At 42.9% G+C, this 17,310-nt stretch overlaps 3 non-coding genes across 3 annotated transcripts; all 3 read left to right on the top strand.

The window, feature by feature from the left end:
• Window positions 1-4,199: 4,199 nt before the first annotated feature.
• LOC130333678 (U2 spliceosomal RNA) lies at window positions 4,200-4,396 on the top strand. Its single transcript, XR_008875828.1, has one exon. It is a non-coding gene; the product is annotated as a U2 spliceosomal RNA (small nuclear RNA).
• A 3,373-nt stretch (window positions 4,397-7,769) lies between these two features.
• On the top strand, window positions 7,770-7,960 carry LOC130333668 (U2 spliceosomal RNA). Its single transcript, XR_008875820.1, has one exon. It is a non-coding gene; the product is annotated as a U2 spliceosomal RNA (small nuclear RNA).
• A 7,186-nt stretch (window positions 7,961-15,146) lies between these two features.
• On the top strand, window positions 15,147-15,334 carry LOC130333676 (U2 spliceosomal RNA). The gene has a single exon (XR_008875826.1). It is a non-coding gene; the product is annotated as a U2 spliceosomal RNA (small nuclear RNA).
• Window positions 15,335-17,310: the final 1,976 nt, after the last annotated feature.

Genomic DNA, 17,310 nt, shown 5'->3' with positions numbered 1-17,310 from the left:
ACCATGCGGGGAGTTGCCCCAACACAAAAAAATGTGACCTGTGCCGTGAGGAAGGGCATGTTTATAAAGACTGTCCTGGTACAAAAAGACCAAGCTATGCAAGTGCTGCAAGAGGGGAGGAAATTGTGAGGAAGTTGGCCCCTCAAAAACTGAAAGTTATTCCTCAGAAACCTGTGGATGTACAAGTTGCGGTGGCTGATGCCTTTAGGAAGCTGGAGGAGGTGATTGAGGGAGTGCAGAGCCCTGTTCACACAGCTGAATCTGTTCATCCCTCTGATCCTGCTAACATAGAGGAGTTTCAGTCCTCTGGAGAGACTAGTTTGTGTAACAGGGAGGGTGGTGGGAAACATAATGTCCAGGATGAAAATAATGATGGCTTCAAGCTGGTGCATGGTGGGAAGTCCGCCAAAAAAAGACGTGGTGAGGAGAGTACGAATTTGGCGCCAGAAACCAGGAACACATTTGAAGTGCTGGAAACGGACATTATGGAGACTGCTGAAAGTGGTGAATAGATATGCCGGGACTTGATATGAAATGTTATCAGGTGGTGAAGCACCTGTTTTCTAATGACTTTGTTATACCTGCTTTGTGTTTTACTATGTGTTCTCAATAGGTTTGCCGGGACTTGATATGCAAATGATATCAGGTAGTGAATCACCTATTTTCTAATGGTTATGTTATACCTGCTTTGTGTTTGTATATAGTTATGAGCATTATTATTTGTTCTCAAAATGTGAGAGTATTTAAAAATAAGGCTAGGAGAGCTGCTATTTTAAGTTTTTTAGCACAAGAGAATGCTTCAATTTTCTGTTTGCAGGAATGTGGTATTGAGTTCGCAGTAAGTCAGGATGAATGGGTGTATAGTCGGTGTGTGTGGTCTGGGAGTTCAGTGAATAAGAATGATGGTGTGGGTGTTTTAATTAAATCACCTGAAATTTCTGTTGAAAGTTATTTAGTTATTGAGCCTGGTAGGTGTATTTCTGTTAATTTATGTTATAAAGGTATTATGTTTCGTGTTATAAATGTGTATGCTTCTGCATGCAAAAATGAAAGAAAAAATTTGTTTGAGAAATTAAAATTTTATGTTCAAGGTAAAATACCTATTATTTTAGTTGGAGATATGAATGTGGACTTATGTAAGAAAGCATTTGATATATCAGGAAGAAAATTATTTGAGTTAGTTTCAGATTTTAGGTTTAAAGATATTCAGGATTTATGCAAAGTTAGTCCTAATTTATGCACTTATCATGCAGATAGGGGGAATGTTCACTCTAAGTTAGATTATTGTTTTTTGTCTGAGAATGTTAATGCATTAAGTTACAGACAGAGGTCTGTTTGTTATTCGGACCATGAGTCTTTGCTGTGTGAGATTGATGTGGGTCAGAATGCTGTGTATGGGAGAGGTTTGTGGAAGATGAATATTAAACATTTAGATAGTGTGGATGTGAGAGACCAGTATGAATGCATATATAAAAAATGGCGTGAAAGGAAAAGTGAGTTTGATAACATTATTTTGTGGTGGGAATGGGTTAAAAAGAAAACAAAATCCTTTTTTAGGTCTTTTGGTTATAAAATTGCTGCTATTAAGAGGGAACAATATGTTAAGTTAAATGCCCGTCTATCCTTTTTGTATAGATTGAGAGACTGTGGTGTGGATGTTCAGAATGAAATTGTGAGTGTTAAAAGGGACATTAATGAGTTTGTGTTGGAGAAAGGGAGGAGTATTATGTATAGAGCTAAATTAGATAAGAGGGAACATGATGAAAAATGTTCACGTTATTTTTTCAAAAAAGTTTTTTCAAAAAAGCCGGTTATTGATGTGATTGTGAAAGAGGATGGTAGTGTTGTGTCTGGTGATGGTGTGAGTGAGGAAGTTGCAGTTTTTTATGAAGAATTGTATGGAGAGAAGTGGAGGGATGAGAATTTGGAGAATGAGGTATTGAGTGTGTTGGAAAGGAAACTTGGAGAGGCTGAGCAGGCTTTTGTTATGCGTGGTATATCAAGTGAGGAAGTTTGGGATGTAGTGCAGAAAATGTCAGCAAATAAGACTCCAGGTGAGGATGGTTTGCCTGTGGAATTTTATCGGTTGTTATGGAATGTGGTGGGGAAGGATGTAGTTGAAGTGTGTCAGTTTATGTGGGAGAATATGGAGGTTGCGGAGAGTATGCGTGGGGGTGTGGTTGTGCTGATTCCGAAAAAAGGGGATTTAAAAAGTTTAAAGAATTGGCGTCCAATTACATTACTTAATTGTGATTATAAGATCTATGCGAAAATTATTGCCAATCGGATGAGAGATGTTGTTGAAAGCGTGGTGGGTGATGATCAGTTTTGTGCTGTGCCTGGACGTCGTATACAGGAGAGTTTGTGTTTGTTGAGAGATTGTTTGTGGGATTGTAAGAGTAGGAAGCAAGATGTGTGTTTGTTGTCATTAGATTTTGAAAAAGCGTATGATAGGCTGTCTCATAGTTTCTTGTTCAGGGTGTTGTTGCGTATGGGTTTTCCGAGTGACTTTGTGTGGAGAGTTAGGAGTTTGTATGACAAAATATATAGTAGGATGCTTGTTAATGGATGTGTGGGGAGAAGAGTGAATGTGTTCTCAGGGGTTAGGCAGGGGTGTCCTTTATCACCAGTGGCATTTATATGTGCTATTGAGCCTCTGGTATGTATGATTAGGAGGGATAAGATAGTGAGAGGTGTACGCATTCCTGGTAGTGATGGAAGGGAGTTTAAAGTTAATGCTTATATGGATGATGTATGTGTCCTGTGTGATTCTGAGTCCGCTGTGAGGAGGGTGAAACTTTTAGTGTCTATTTTTTGTGGTGCATCTGCTTTTAAGGTTAATTGGTTAAAGAGTGAATGTAAGTGTTTTGGTGAGAGTAGATTAAGTAGAGATGTTGGGGTGAATGTTGTGGAGGGGTCTATTAAAGTGTTGGGGATTAAGTTTAGTGACGATTTGGATGGGAAAGAGAGTTGGGAGGAGGCGAAAAAGAAGGTGGAGTTGCGTCTAAATTATTGGAGTTTGAGAAGTCTTTCCTTCATTGGGAAGATTGTAGTTATTAAAAGTGTTGTGTTACCAATTTTTCTGTATGTTGCTATGATTTTTCCTCCCCATTATATGGGTTTGAGGAGCTTGAACAGGGTTCTGTTTGTCTTTTTTTGGGGTTCTAAAGTTGAGAGGTTGAGGAGAGAAATAGTGGTGAAAAATTGGAAGAAGGGTGGTATGAGTTTTCCAAATTTGGAGGTGTACTTTGGAGTGAATATTTTAGTTTTTATTTTAGCTATTATTGGGAGTGATAGAAAGGTGTCCTGTATGACAAGATTTCTGGCTGGTAGATTTTTTGTCAGGTTGAAGTGGTGTGAGAGGGATTTGAATAGGCCTATTGCTTTTGAGGTTCCTAAATGGTATGAGTGGGTTGTGAGGTTTTTGGAGAAATTTGAGTTGATAGAAGAAGAGGTGAGTGTTTTGAAGAATAAACGTTTGTTGATGAAAATGATTGAGAGTAAAGAGGTTGTATGTAATATTAATTCTGTGAGAGGAGCGGATGTGGAAAAAGTTTGGAAGAAAGTGAGGATGGATGGTATGTCTAATAAGCAAAAGGAGATTGTATGGCAAAGTTTGCATGGGGTGTTGCCAGTGAGAGAGTTTCAGAAAGCAAGGGGTTTGGTGAGATGTGATGTGTGTCCTAGGGAGAATTGTAATGGTTTTGAAAGTGTTATTCATCTTTTTTGGAATTGTAAGTATGCTCGTGAGGTTGTGAGAAAACTTGGGCCTTTGTGCAAGGAATTAACAGGTGTGGAATTTTTGTATTATGAAATGATGATGTTTGGATTATGTGTGAGTGGTGGTCAGAATGAAAGAGTGTTGTGGTTATTGTTGTCGTGTATTAAAGAAGTCTTATGGGATGTTCGGAATGTTTATTTGTTTTTGAGAAAGGAAATAAGTGTAAATAATAGTGTGAGGATGGTGTTAGGAAAGCTTTATTTGTGTTATTTGTGGGATGCTAGGAGGGGTGGGATTGATGCGGAGGGTATTTGGAAAACGAAAAAATGGATTCATTCTGTTGATTTATCTTGATGTTTTTCATGTACTTGTAATTTTGTCTGTTTTTGATTATAAATAAAGTTCCCGATGATGAGAGGGTTGTGTGTTACAGAAAGTTTGTAATGCCAGTTTTGAAAGTATTGTTTTGAGTACTTTCATCCCTTATCTGAGGGTTTAAAAAAAAAAAAAAAAAAAAAAAAATCTGTTCTTATCAGTTTAATATCTGATACGTCCCCTATCTGGGGACCATATATTAAATGGATTTTTGAGAACGGGGGCCGATTTCGAAGCTTGCTTCCGTCGCCCTATGCATTGACCCGATATGGCAGTATCTTCGGGTACAGTGCACCACCCCCTTACAGGGTTAAAAAGAAAGATTCCTACTTTCATTGCTACCTGCTTGCTGGCTAGCCAGCTAGCCAGCCCTGTGGGCCTTGCTGCTGCAGCCAAAAAACAAAAGGTGGTGCTGCTGCTTCTGCTGCTTCTGCTTGTGTCTGGCCGCTGTTGGAGCGTCCAGGCACAGGACTTCTGCTGCTGCTGACTAAATGGCCTCCTTAACCCCTTAAGGACCGGAGGTTTTTCCGTTTTTGCATTTTCGTTTTTTGCTCCTTGCCTTTAAAAAATCATAACTCTTTCAAATTTACACCTAAAAATCCATATGATGGCTTATTTTTTGCGCCACCAATTCTACTTTGTAATGACGTCAGTCATTTTGCCTAAAAATCTATGGTGAAGCGGGAAAAAAAATCATTGTGCGACAAAATTGAAAAAAAACACGCTGTTTTGTAACTTTTGGGGGCTTCCGTTTCTACGTAGTACATTTTTCGGTAAAAATGACACCTGATATGTATTCTGTAGGTCCATACGATTAAAATGATACCCTACTTATATAGGTTTGATTTTGTCGGACTTCTGGAAAAAATCATAACTACATGCAGGAAAATTAATACGTTTAAAATTGTCATCTTCTGACCCCTATAACTTTTTTATTTTTCCGTGTATGGGGCGGTATGAGGGCTCATTTTTTGCGCCGTGATCTGAAGTTTTTAACGGTACCATTTTTGCATTGATAGGACTTATTGATCACTTTTTATTCATTTTTAAATGATATAAAAAGTGACCAAAAATGCACTATTTTGGACTTTGGAATTTTTTTGCGCGCACGCCATTGACCGAGCGGTTTAATTAATGATATATTTTTATAATTCGGACATTTCCGCACGCGGTGATACCACATATGTTTATTTTTATTTTTATTTACACTGTGTTTTTTTTTTTATTGGAAAAGGGGGGTGATTCAAACTTTTAATAGGGGAGGAGTTAAATGATCTTTATTCACTTTTTTTTTTCACTTTTTTTTTGCAGTGTTATAGGTCCCATAGGGACCTATAACACTGCACACACTGATCTTCTATGTTGATCACTGGTTTCTCATAAGAAACCAGTGATCAACGATTCTGCCGGATGACTGCTCATGCCTGGATCTCAGGCACTGAGCAGTCATTCGGCGATCGGACAGCGAGGAGGCAGGAAGGGGCCCTCCCGCTGTCCTGTCAGCTGTTCGGGATGCCGCGATTTCACCGCGGCTATCCCGAACAGCCCACTGAGCTAGCCGGGATGCTTTCGGTTTCACTTTAGACGCGGCGTTCAACTTTGAACGCCGCGTCTAAAGGGTTAATAGCGCGCGGCACAGCGATCAATGCCGCGCGCTATTAGCCACGGGTCCCGGCCGTTGTTAGAGGCCGGGCCCGACCCGCTATGACGCGGGGCCACGCCGTGGCCCCGCGTTATAGATCGGGAGTGGACACATGACGTTCCAGTACGTCATGTGTCCTTAAGGGGTTAATTGGATCATTTGAGTAGCCAGCACACCTGTGCAGGTAGGGCATGACATGATAGGCAGCTGCCTTGATAGCGGGTGGGTGCTGAATGTTCCTAATTGACAAAATAAGATTAATGCTTATGAAGAAATATAAAATCTCATCCCTTCCCCAATATCGCGCCACACCCCTACCCCTTAATTCCCTGGTTGAACTTGATGGACATATGTCTTTTTTCGACCGTACTAACTATGTAACTATGTAACATAACATGGGGGGGGGGGGGGGGTCTCCTGGCTGTTCACACAGGTGTGTCATTGCTGTACATTGACCATGCATTGCTTCTGTGGTATTGCAAAGGCAAAGACAAATGCTTCCAGCCATCCATTGCACTAATGGATTGGTCATCAGCTGGCTGTCTATGTCCCGCATCAATATAGACCAAAGTACAGAGGGTTAGGCTATGCTATAGTGCACCTACCTGATGCATCAGAAGGTGCGAGGCCCTTGCTAAATTCTGTGCACAGACTTTGAGATCTATGCTTTAGACTGTATCTAAACCTGCTCCAACATGGACTGACATTCTGGCCTACTTTCAGCCGATGCGACTTGTCTGTCGCTGAACAGTCGCTTTTTATGTATTCAGCACCTATGTATAATGTTGTAAAAATGCTCTAGAAGCTAAAGTCGCAGAAATGTCACACATATTTGGCCTGCAACTTTCTGTGCGACAAATTCAGACAGGAAAAATCAGTATAAATCCTTAGAAAATTATCCCCCAGTGTCTCCATCTGCTGGCGGTATTGAATAAGCATTGCTGCACTGATGGGGTATGCATTAGACGAAAAAAAAGAAGAAAAAGAAGAATAATACGCCCAGAAAAGAGGCGAAAAGGAGAAAAACGTAAAAAAACGTGAAAAAAAAGTAAGAGGAAGAGAAGGGAAAAAAAGGTGGAAATGGGTTTAAAAGTGATTTCGGCGGAGAAATATATATATATATATATATATATATATATATATATATATATATATATACGCGCACACACACACATATATATAAACGTATTCTCCGTTGAGATATTGCAGCCGCTGCTGTGTCCAGGCCCAGGAGCCTTAGCACTGTGCTGTGATGTCACTCAATACCACTGACATCACTAGGTGTAAACAACATCTCTCCTTTGCTGTGTATGTGACTATGGAGCTGTTTGGTGAAGTCGTCTATTATGGCCTTCATAGAAGCAACAGGAGATTGTTGCATCCATCTAGAACCCTCAGAACTACAGTGCTATGATGTCACTCACTTCCACAGGCCTTGCAGAGTGTAAACAACAACAACCCAGCTTTGTTGTGTATGTAACCATAGGGATTTGTGATGTCACCTAGAACCTTCACAGCAGCGACAGCTTTATGAGGAGCATCAGCACTGCTCTGCCTGAGCAGAACCATCACCGCCATAGGTTGTCAAATAACCCGGATTTAACCCACACAGGTAAGTCCAATGGGGTGCAGGCATGTCCTCTATGCTTACAGCTTCCCGTGGGTGTTGGTTTGATACCGTTTGGGGACAGCCAAGGAGGCATCTGCAGGCAACAAAGGTAGGTGTGTGCTTGTGTGTGTGTTTCCTATGCAGATCCTAAGCCCAGTGTCACATGCAAGTAGGAGGAGTAAGAAGGGTTCCTGGCAAATCCGGGTTATGGATTGCATTTAAAAAGGCCCCGTGGGAGTGCAATGGGCCCCTGTCTTGCTGCTTAGCAATAATGGTATGGGTTTAGGTTCTGCTGTGTGTACTGGTGGTTGACTGCCCCCCAGCCCAGAGTGTGCATGGAAAATTGTCTGGCAGCCTCCCTGACAGCAAGCAGTGATAGTGCCCATGAAGGGGACCTTGTTGGGCCCGCCCCTTTCACGGTTATCGCTTCTCGGCCTTTTGGCTAAGATCAAGTGTAGTATCTGTTCTTATCAGTTTAATATCTGATACGTCCCCTATCTGGGGACCATATATTAAATGGATTTTTGAGAACGGGGGCCGATTTCGAAGCTTGCTTCCGTCGCCCTATGCATTGACCCGATATGGCAGTATCTTCGGGTACAGTGCACCACCCCACCCCCTTACAGGGTTAAAAAGAAAGATTCCTACTTTCATTGCTACCTGCTTGCTGGCTAGCCAGCTAGCCAGCCCTGTGGGCCTTGCTGCTGCAGCCAAAAAACAAAAGGTGGTGCTGCTGCTGCTGCTTCTGCTGCTTCTGCTTGTGTCTGGCCGCTGTTGGAGCGTCCAGGCACAGGACTTCTGCTGCTGCTGACTAAATGGCCTCCTTAATTGGATCATTTGAGTAGCCAGCACACCTGTGCAGGTAGGGCATGACATGATAGGCAGCTGCCTTGATAGCGGGTGGGTGCTGAATGTTCCTAATTGACAAAATAAGATTAATGCTTATGAAGAAATATAAAATCTCATCCCTTCCCCAATATCGCGCCACACCCCTACCCCTTAATTCCCTGGTTGAACTTGATGGACATATGTCTTTTTTCGACCGTACTAACTATGTAACTATGTAACATAACATGGGGGGGGGGGGGGGGGGGTCTCCTGGCTGTTCACACAGGTGTGTCATTGCTGTACATTGACCATGCATTGCTTCTGTGGTATTGCAAAGGCAAAGACAAATGCTTCCAGCCATCCATTGCACTAATGGATTGGTCATCAGCTGGCTGTCTATGTCCCGCATCAATATAGACCAAAGTACAGAGGGTTAGGCTATGCTATTGTGCACCTACCTGATGCATCAGAAGGTGCGAGGCCCTTGCTAAATTCTGTGCACAGACTTTGAGATCTATACTTTAGACTGTATCTAAACCTGCTCCAACATGGACTGACATTCTGGCCTACTTTCAGCCGATGCGACTTGTCTGTCGCTGAACAGTCGCTTTTTATGTATTCAGCACCTATGTATAATGTTGTAAAAATGCTCTAGAAGCTAAAGTCGCAGAAATGTCACACATATTTGGCCTGCAACTTTCTGTGCGACAAATTCAGACAGGAAAAATCAGTATAAATCCTTAGAAAATTATCCCCCAGTGTCTCCATCTGCTGGCGGTATTGAATAAGCATTGCTGCACTGATGGGGTATGCATTAGACGAAAAAAAAGAAGAAAAAGAAGAATAATACGCCCAGAAAAGAGGCGAAAAGGAGAAAAACGTAAAAAAACGTGAAAAAAAAGTAAGAGGAAGAGAAGGGAAAAAAAGGTGGAAATGGGTTTAAAAGTGATTTCGGCGGAGAAATATATATATATATATATATATATATATATATATATATACGCGCACACACACACATATATATAAACGTATTCTCCGTTGAGATATTGCAGCCGCTGCTGTGTCCAGGCCCAGGAGCCTTAGCACTGTGCTGTGATGTCACTCAATACCACTGACATCACTAGGTGTAAACAACATCTCTCCTTTGCTGTGTATGTGACTATGGAGCTGTTTGGTGATGTCGTCTATTATGGCCTTCATAGAAGCAACAGGAGATTGTTGCATCCATCTAGAACCCTCAGAACTACAGTGCTATGATGTCACTCACTTCCACAGGCCTTGCAGAGTGTAAACAACAACAACCCAGCTTTGTTGTGTATGTAACCATAGGGATTTGTGATGTCACCTAGAACCTTCACAGCAGCGACAGCTTTATGAGGAGCATCAGCACTGCTCTGCCTGAGCAGAACCATCACCGCCATAGGTTGTCAAATAACCCGGATTTAACCCACACAGGTAAGTCCAATGGGGTGCAGGCATGTCCTCTATGCTTACAGCTTCCCGTGGGTGTTGGTTTGATACCGTTTGGGGACAGCCAAGGAGGCATCTGCAGGCAACAAAGGTAGGTGTGTGCTTGTGTGTGTGTTTCCTATGCAGATCCTAAGCCCAGTGTCACATGCAAGTAGGAGGAGTAAGAAGGGTTCCTGGCAAATCCGGGTTATGGATTGCATTTAAAAAGGCCCCGTGGGAGTGCAATGGGCCCCTGTCTTGCTGCTTAGCAATAATGGTATGGGTTTAGGTTCTGCTGTGTGTACTGGTGGTTGACTGCCTCCCAGCCCAGAGTGTGCATGGAAAATTGTCTGGCAGCCTCCCTGACAGCAAGCAGTGATAGTGCCCATGAAGGGGACCTTGTTGGGCCCGCCCCTTTCACGGTTATCGCTTCTCGGCCTTTTGGCTAAGATCAAGTGTCTTGCCCTAAGGTATTCGGGTACCCCTCTCCTCGGCCTTGTGGGATCGCCCAGGTTTATTGCCTGGGCTTCACCCACCTGCTGCTATTGGGGAGAGGGCTTAGTCCCAGGATAACGGGAAGGTGATCATCGGAGGACGGGTCTGCCGGAGAGGATGGCTAATGCGCCGAACGCTCCTAATACAGTACGGCTGTTTATCGAGGAGGAAAAGAGGAGTGCCTACGGGATTTTGCATGTCCAGCAGAAGGTCGTGGAGGGAGTGCTGAGGATGCCGCATGCTTCCATCTTCTGTGTCCAGGTCTTTCCCAGCCAAGGATTCTTTGACGTGACCTTCTACAACCTGGATGATCTCCGTACCTGTCTCTACCGGAGTAAGGAGAATGCTTCTCACCCTGACCTACAAGGGATCCGATTCATTTCCTGCGAGGCTCGGCCTAAGAAAATTCCAGTGGTAGTGCATATGTACAACCCTTTTGTGCGGGATGAGGAGATCCAGACCTTTCTAAGAAGGTATTGTGTGTCTGTTTCTGGTGCGGAGAGGAAAAATAACATCCTGGGGACTTTCACAGGCATGAGACGTTTTTGGGTGGAGTTTAGGCCTGCCCCCGAGGGTGGTGCTGAAGGTTTTTGTCACCCCCCGCAGAACTTTGCGATAGGGAACAACAGGGGGTTTCTGCACTACCCGGGGATGCCAAGTTTTTGCCGGGACTGTTTTTGCTTTGGTCATACCAGAGAGAACTGTACAACCGGGCAAGTTTGCAGGAACTGCCACAAGCCTGATCACCGCACTGCAGACTGTCCCGAGAAACGCAAGTGTCATTTCTGTGGTTCTTCGGATCACCTGGCTAGGAGTTGCCCCACTTACCAGTCCGGGGCACCCCGATCATATGCAATGGCTCTTCGAGGTGGGACAGTTCCTGAGGACTCCAATGCTGCCAGGGCAGGCGATGCAGAGGTTAGCGTGCTGACCAGTGAAGCAGAGTCTGCCCCTGTTTTTCCTTCCATTTCTAGGTCTGTTCCGGATGCTTTGGTGGCAGAGGGGGAGAAGGCGGAGTCTGTTTCGGAGGCATCTGTTTCGGAGGCCTCTGATCCCCCAGAGGAGATGACTGTGGACAAAGAATCCTTGAAGAGAAAGATGCCGGTGGAAGAATCGGAGGATGACTGTCCGACTCCTCAGAGTCAAAGGATTGAGGACTTTCCTAGCCCGGGAAGGGAGGAGGCAGGTGGAGGGTCGTCATGTCAGATTGATTCTGACTCCTCTTTATCCTCCCTGGGCACAGGTTATTTGGAGGAATGTCAGGTCAAAAAATTGACAAAGACTCTTAAGTTTAAGGAAGGGGAGGCAAAAAATAAGGGTAGAGGTCGGGGAAAGGCTAGGCCTCCTTTTGATAATGCTTGATTTTGTATTTCCTTTTTTTCCTTCAAATGTTTGAATGAGTTTAACAATTGGTTCTCTAAATGTCCGCAGTATTAGATCTTTAGAAAGGAGATCCGCCATTTTTGATTTACTTTCTGGATATTCTTTTGATGTTTTAGGTCTCCAGGAGTGCTGCTTGGATGGGGAGCCAAATATCTCCTGGCCTTATGGGCAATCGGTATGGTCTGGTTCAATGGAACGTAATTCGGGGGTGGGGATTTTGTTCAAAAGTAATGAGTTTGTTGTTAAAAAAGTTGTCCATATTGTTCCGGGTAGGGTATTATTAGTGCATTTTATTTTCAGGGGTTTCACATATAAAGTAATTAATGTTTATGCTCCAACTGGGAGGAAGGAAAGAGGGGAGGTGTTTGAGAAATTATATTTCTTTTTGAGTGGGAGGGATGATGTGTTCCTTATAGGGGATTTCAATTGTATAATAACAGAGGGGGATAGGAGTAGTACTACGGTGGGTGGTGGGTCTGGTTTAGACAGTACTAGTAAGCAGCTTAAAGAGATTGTAAATTTATTTGGGTTAAAGGATTCCTTTGTTGCCCATAATGATGGTACTATCGGTTATACATATTTTTCTAACAATACAAGTTCGCGTATTGATTTCATTTTTGTCTCAAAACTAATGTCTGTTTCTAATTTCAGACGGAGGAGGTTACCGTTCACGGATCATGCCTGGATTGAGTGTGTGGTAAAAGGTGGTGGTGTAAGTGAGTATGGAAAGGGTGTTTGGAAGTTGAATGTGTCTTTATTGGATAATGAATGTGTATTACAAGAATATAGGGAGCGTTTTGATGGATGGGTGTTGAGGAAGGATGCATTTTATAGTGTGGTTGAGTGGTGGGAGTGGGTGAAGTTAGAGACTAAAAGGTTTTTTATTAAAAAAGGGTGTGAGAAAGGGAGGAAAGATAGAGAAGAGTATGAGAGATGGCAAAGAAGGTTAGAGTATTTGTATGAATTGAGGCGTTTGGGGATGAGTGTTGAGAAGGAGATTGAGGAAGCTCGTGGAAGTGTGAATGAGTGTCTGGAGAGGAATGGAAGGAAGATTATTGCACAGGCTAGGGTTGAAGTGAAAGAGAAGGATGAGAAATGTAGCAAATTTTTCTTTAAAAAGGCATTCAGTAAAAAAACTGAGATGATGAGTGTTTTTAAGAATGATGGGGTAGAGGTCTTTGGTAAGGATGAGGTGTTAGAGGAAGTGTGGAAGTTTTATTCTGATTTATTCACGGAGAAGGAGCGGGACGTGACTCTAGAGGAGGAATGTTTGGGATATGTGGATAAGCGTTTGGATGAAATTGATGGGTTCTTTATGGAAGAGGATGTGAGGAAGAGTGAGGTGGAGGATGCTGTGAATGGGATGAAGAAAGGAAAGGTGGCAGGGAGTGATGGATTGCCTGTGGAATTTTATCTTGTGTTTTGGGATATGTTAGGGGATTATGTATGGGAGGTGTGTAAGGAAGTACTTAGGAGAGGGAAGTTATCTAAAAGTATGAGTGAGAGTGTGACTGTGTTATTGTTTAAAAAAGGGGATAAGAGGGATCTTAAAAATTGGAGGCCTATAGCGCTCTTGAATTGTGATTACAAAATTATTGCTAAAGTTATTGCGAATAGGTTAAAGGATGTGATTGATTGTATGGTAGGTGAGGAGCAAATGTGTGCAGTGCCTGACCGTAGGATTTCTGAATGTCTGTTAGGTCTGAGGGATGTATTGTGGGACTGTAAAACTAGGAAGCAAGGTGTGGCTGTTGTTACGGTGGATTTTGAAAAAGCGTATGATAGGGTGGTGCATGATTTATTGTTTAGGGTTTTGAGGAGGATGAATGTGCCGGACAGAATGGTGAAGTGGATTGAATGTTTGTATAGGGACATTTATAGTAAGATTCAGGTCAATGGTTTTCTGAGTAGGGAGGTGAGTATAAAATCTGGAGTGCGGCAGGGGTGTCCCCTGTCGCCAATTCTTTTTATTTGTATGATTGAGCCTTTGTTGGGGATGATTAGGAGAGATAAGGTGATGCGGGGTATAGAAATACCTGGTAGTCATGGGAAGGATATGCGAGTGATTGGTTACATGGATGATGTTACTGTTGTATGTAAGTCAATGGCAGGGGTAAGGCGTGCTAAGTTATTGATTGAGTGTTTCTGTTTAATGAGTGGGTTTAAGCTTAATGTTGGGAAGAGTGGTTGTAAATTTTTTGAGGGGTGGGGAGAGAGTGGGTTGTGCGAGTGGCCTGTGAGAGAGGGTGGTGTGGAAGTGCTTGGGGTGGTGTTTGATAATGATTTGTATGGGAAAGAAAGTTGGGAGAGGGTTTTGGGGAGGGTGGGGAATAAAATAAACTTCTGGTCTTTAAGGACTTTATCGATTGAGGGAAGGATTCTGGTTATTAAAGCTGTTATAATTCCTATTTTGCTTTATGTTAATTATGTGTTTCCTCCACCGGATAGGTGTCTGGCAAGAATTATCAGGCAGATCTTTGTTTTCTTATGGAATTCAAGGATGGAGAAATTGAGTCGTGGGAAGGTGGTGAAAAGCAGAATGCATGGTGGGAAAGGAATGATGAATGTGGAAGTGTTCCTGGCTGTGAAGTATGTCAGTTTTTGTCTCGCTGTAAGTAAGAAGGAATGTGTGTTTGGGTGCATGGTAAGGTATTTGGCTGGTAATGTGTTGTTGAAATATAAGCTAATGGAAAGGGACTTAAGGGTACCTGTAAGTTTTGAGGTTCCTTGGTTCTATCAGAGAATAGGGCGGTGTGTCAGGAAAAATAATCTGGAATGTGTGACTGAATGGAATGATAGTAAGAAGGTGATGAAAGTGTTGGAGCAGAGAGAAACAGTGGAATGTGTGGGAGGTCTGTCTGAGAAGGATTGTAAGGTAGTGTGGAAAAATGTCAGTCACAAGGAACTGACAAATAAACAAAAGGACTTGTCTTGGATGTTAGCTCATGGGTGTCTGCCAACAAGGGAATTTCAGAGGAGAAGGAGATTGGTAGACAGTGAAGTGTGTCCCAGGGATGGTTGCGGTGGATGTGAGAATTATGTACATGTGTTTTGGGAGTGTGGTTATGCGAAGTCTGTGTGGAGAAGAATGTCTGGTCTAATTAAAAATGTTACTGGAATTGAAATCTTATCCTTTAATATGATGATGTTTGGTTTGTGTGCAGTGGAGAGAGAGAAGGCAAGAGTGTTATGGTTCATAGTAAATTGTGTAAAAGAGGTTCTGTGGGATGTAAGGAATATTAGGATTTTCAATCAAACTGAAGTAAGTGTGAAGGAGTGTCTGGGCATGATCCGTGGTAAAATTTACCTTTACGTATTATGTGATAGGAAAAACTATGGTTCTGATGATGCAGAGGGGATCTGGAAACACAAAAAATGGAAGCACTGGTTATGAGTGTATTCTTATTTGTCTTTCTTTTTCTTTTCTTACAGATTATATCCTGATATGAAGGGACAGTTGGAGGGACAGAATCCGCTGCAATTTATTTTTTCTGAGGGAAAGTCATGAAGGGAAAGCTTTTTGTTATATGTACATGTAAAGACATGCTTCCTGTATATATTGTATATGTCAAATATGTGTTATTCATGTGTTTTCAGATGAATATGTAATTTTTTGAATGATTTACTTGGTTATGTATTGTATATTTCCTTTTCAATAAAAAAAAAAAAAAAAAAAAAATCTGTTCTTATCAGTTTAATATCTGATACGTCCCCTATCTGGGGACCATATATTAAATGGATTTTTGAGAACGGGGGCCGATTTCGAAGCTTGCTTCCGTCGCCCTATGCATTGACCCGATATGGCAGTATCTTCGGGTACAGTGCACCACCCCCTTACAGGGTTAAAAAGAAAGATTCCTACTTTCATTGCTACCTGCTTGCTGGCTAGCCAGCTAGCCAGCCCTGTGGGCCTTGCTGCTGCTGCAGCCAAAAAACAAAAGGTGGTGCTGCTGCTGCTTCTGCTGCTTCTGCTTCTGCTTGTGTCTGGCCCCTGTTGGAGCGTCCAGGCACAGGACTTCTGCTGCTGCTGACTAAATGGCCTCCTTAATTGGATCATTTGAGTAGCCAGCACACCTGTGCAGGTAGGGCATGACATGATAGGCAGCTGCCTTGATAGCGGGTGGGTGCTGAATGTTCCTAATTGACAAAATAAGATTAATGCTTATGAAGAAATATAAAATCTCATCCCTTCCCCAATATCGCGCCACACCCCTACCCCTTAATTCCCTGGTTGAACGTGATGGACATATGTCTTTTTTCGACCGTACTAACTATGTAACTATGTAACATAACATGGGGGGGGGGGGGGGGTCTCCTGGCTGTTCACACAGGTGTGTCATTGCTGTACATTGACCATGCATTGCTTCTGTGGTATTGCAAAGGCAAAGACAAATGCTTCCAGCCATCCATTGCACTAATGGATTGGTCATCAGCTGGCTGTCTATGTCCCGCATCAATATAGACCAAAGTACAGAGGGTTAGGCTATGCTATTGTGCACCTACCTGATGCATCAGAAGGTGCGAGGCCCTTGCTAAATTCTGTGCACAGACTTTGAGATCTATGCTTTAGACTGTATCTAAACCTGCTCCAACATGGACTGACATTCTGGCCTACTTTCAGCCGATGCGACTTGTCTGTCGCTGAACAGTCGCTTTTTATGTATTCAGCACCTATGTATAATGTTGTAAAAATGCTCTAGAAGCTAAAGTCGCAGAAATGTCACACATATTTGGCCTGCAACTTTCTGTGCGACAAATTCAGACAGGAAAAATCAGTATAAATCCTTAGAAAATTATCCCCCAGTGTCTCCATCTGCTGGCGGTATTGAATAAGCATTGCTGCACTGATGGGGTATGCATTAGACGAAAAAAAAGAAGAAAAAGAAGAATAATACGCCCAGAAAAGAGGCGAAAAGGAGAAAAACGTAAAAAAACGTGAAAAAAAAGTAAGAGGAAGAGAAGGGAAAAAAAGGTGGAAATGGGTTTAAAAGTGATTTCGGCGGAGAAATATATATATATATATATATATATATATATATATATATATATATATATATATGCGCACACACACACATAGATATAAACGTATTCTCCGTTGAGATATTGCAGCCGCTGCTGTGTCCAGGCCCAGGAGCCTTAGCACTGTGCTGTGATGTCACTCAATACCACTGACATCACTAGGTGTAAACAACATCTCTCCTTTGCTGTGTATGTGACTATGGAGCTGTTTGGTGATGTCGTCTATTACGGCCTTCATAGAAGCAACAGGAGATTGTTGCATCCATCTTGAACCCTCAGAACTACAGTGCTATGATGTCACTCACTTCCACAGGCCTTGCAGAGTGTAAACAACAACAACCCAGCTTTGTTGTGTATGTAACCAAAGGGATTTGTGATGTCACCTAGAACCTTCACAGCAGCGACAGCTTTATGAGGAGCATCAGCACTGCTCTGCCTGAGCAGAACCATCACCGCCATAGGTTGTCAAATAACCCGGATTTAACCCACACAGGTAAGTCCAATGGGGTGCAGGCATGTCCTCTATGCTTACAGCTTCCCGTGGGTGTTGGTTTGATACCGTTTGGGGACAGCCAAGGAGGCATCTGCAGGCAACAAAGGTAGGTGTGTGCTTGTGTGTGTGTTTCCTATGCAGATCCTAAGCCCAGTGTCACATGCAAGTAGGAGGAGTAAGAAGGGTTCCTGGCAAATCCGGGTTATGGATTGCATTTAAAAAGGCCCCGTGGGAGTGCAATGGGCCCCTGTCTTGCTGCTTAGCAATAATGGTATGGGTTTAGGTTCTGCTGTGTG

Source organism: Hyla sarda, unplaced genomic scaffold, assembly GCF_029499605.1.
Source record: "Hyla sarda isolate aHylSar1 unplaced genomic scaffold, aHylSar1.hap1 scaffold_413, whole genome shotgun sequence".
Classification (NCBI taxonomy): domain Eukaryota; kingdom Metazoa; phylum Chordata; class Amphibia; order Anura; family Hylidae; genus Hyla; species Hyla sarda.
Note: the sequence above shows the minus strand (reverse complement) of the source record. Positions and strands in the feature narration are given on the sequence as shown.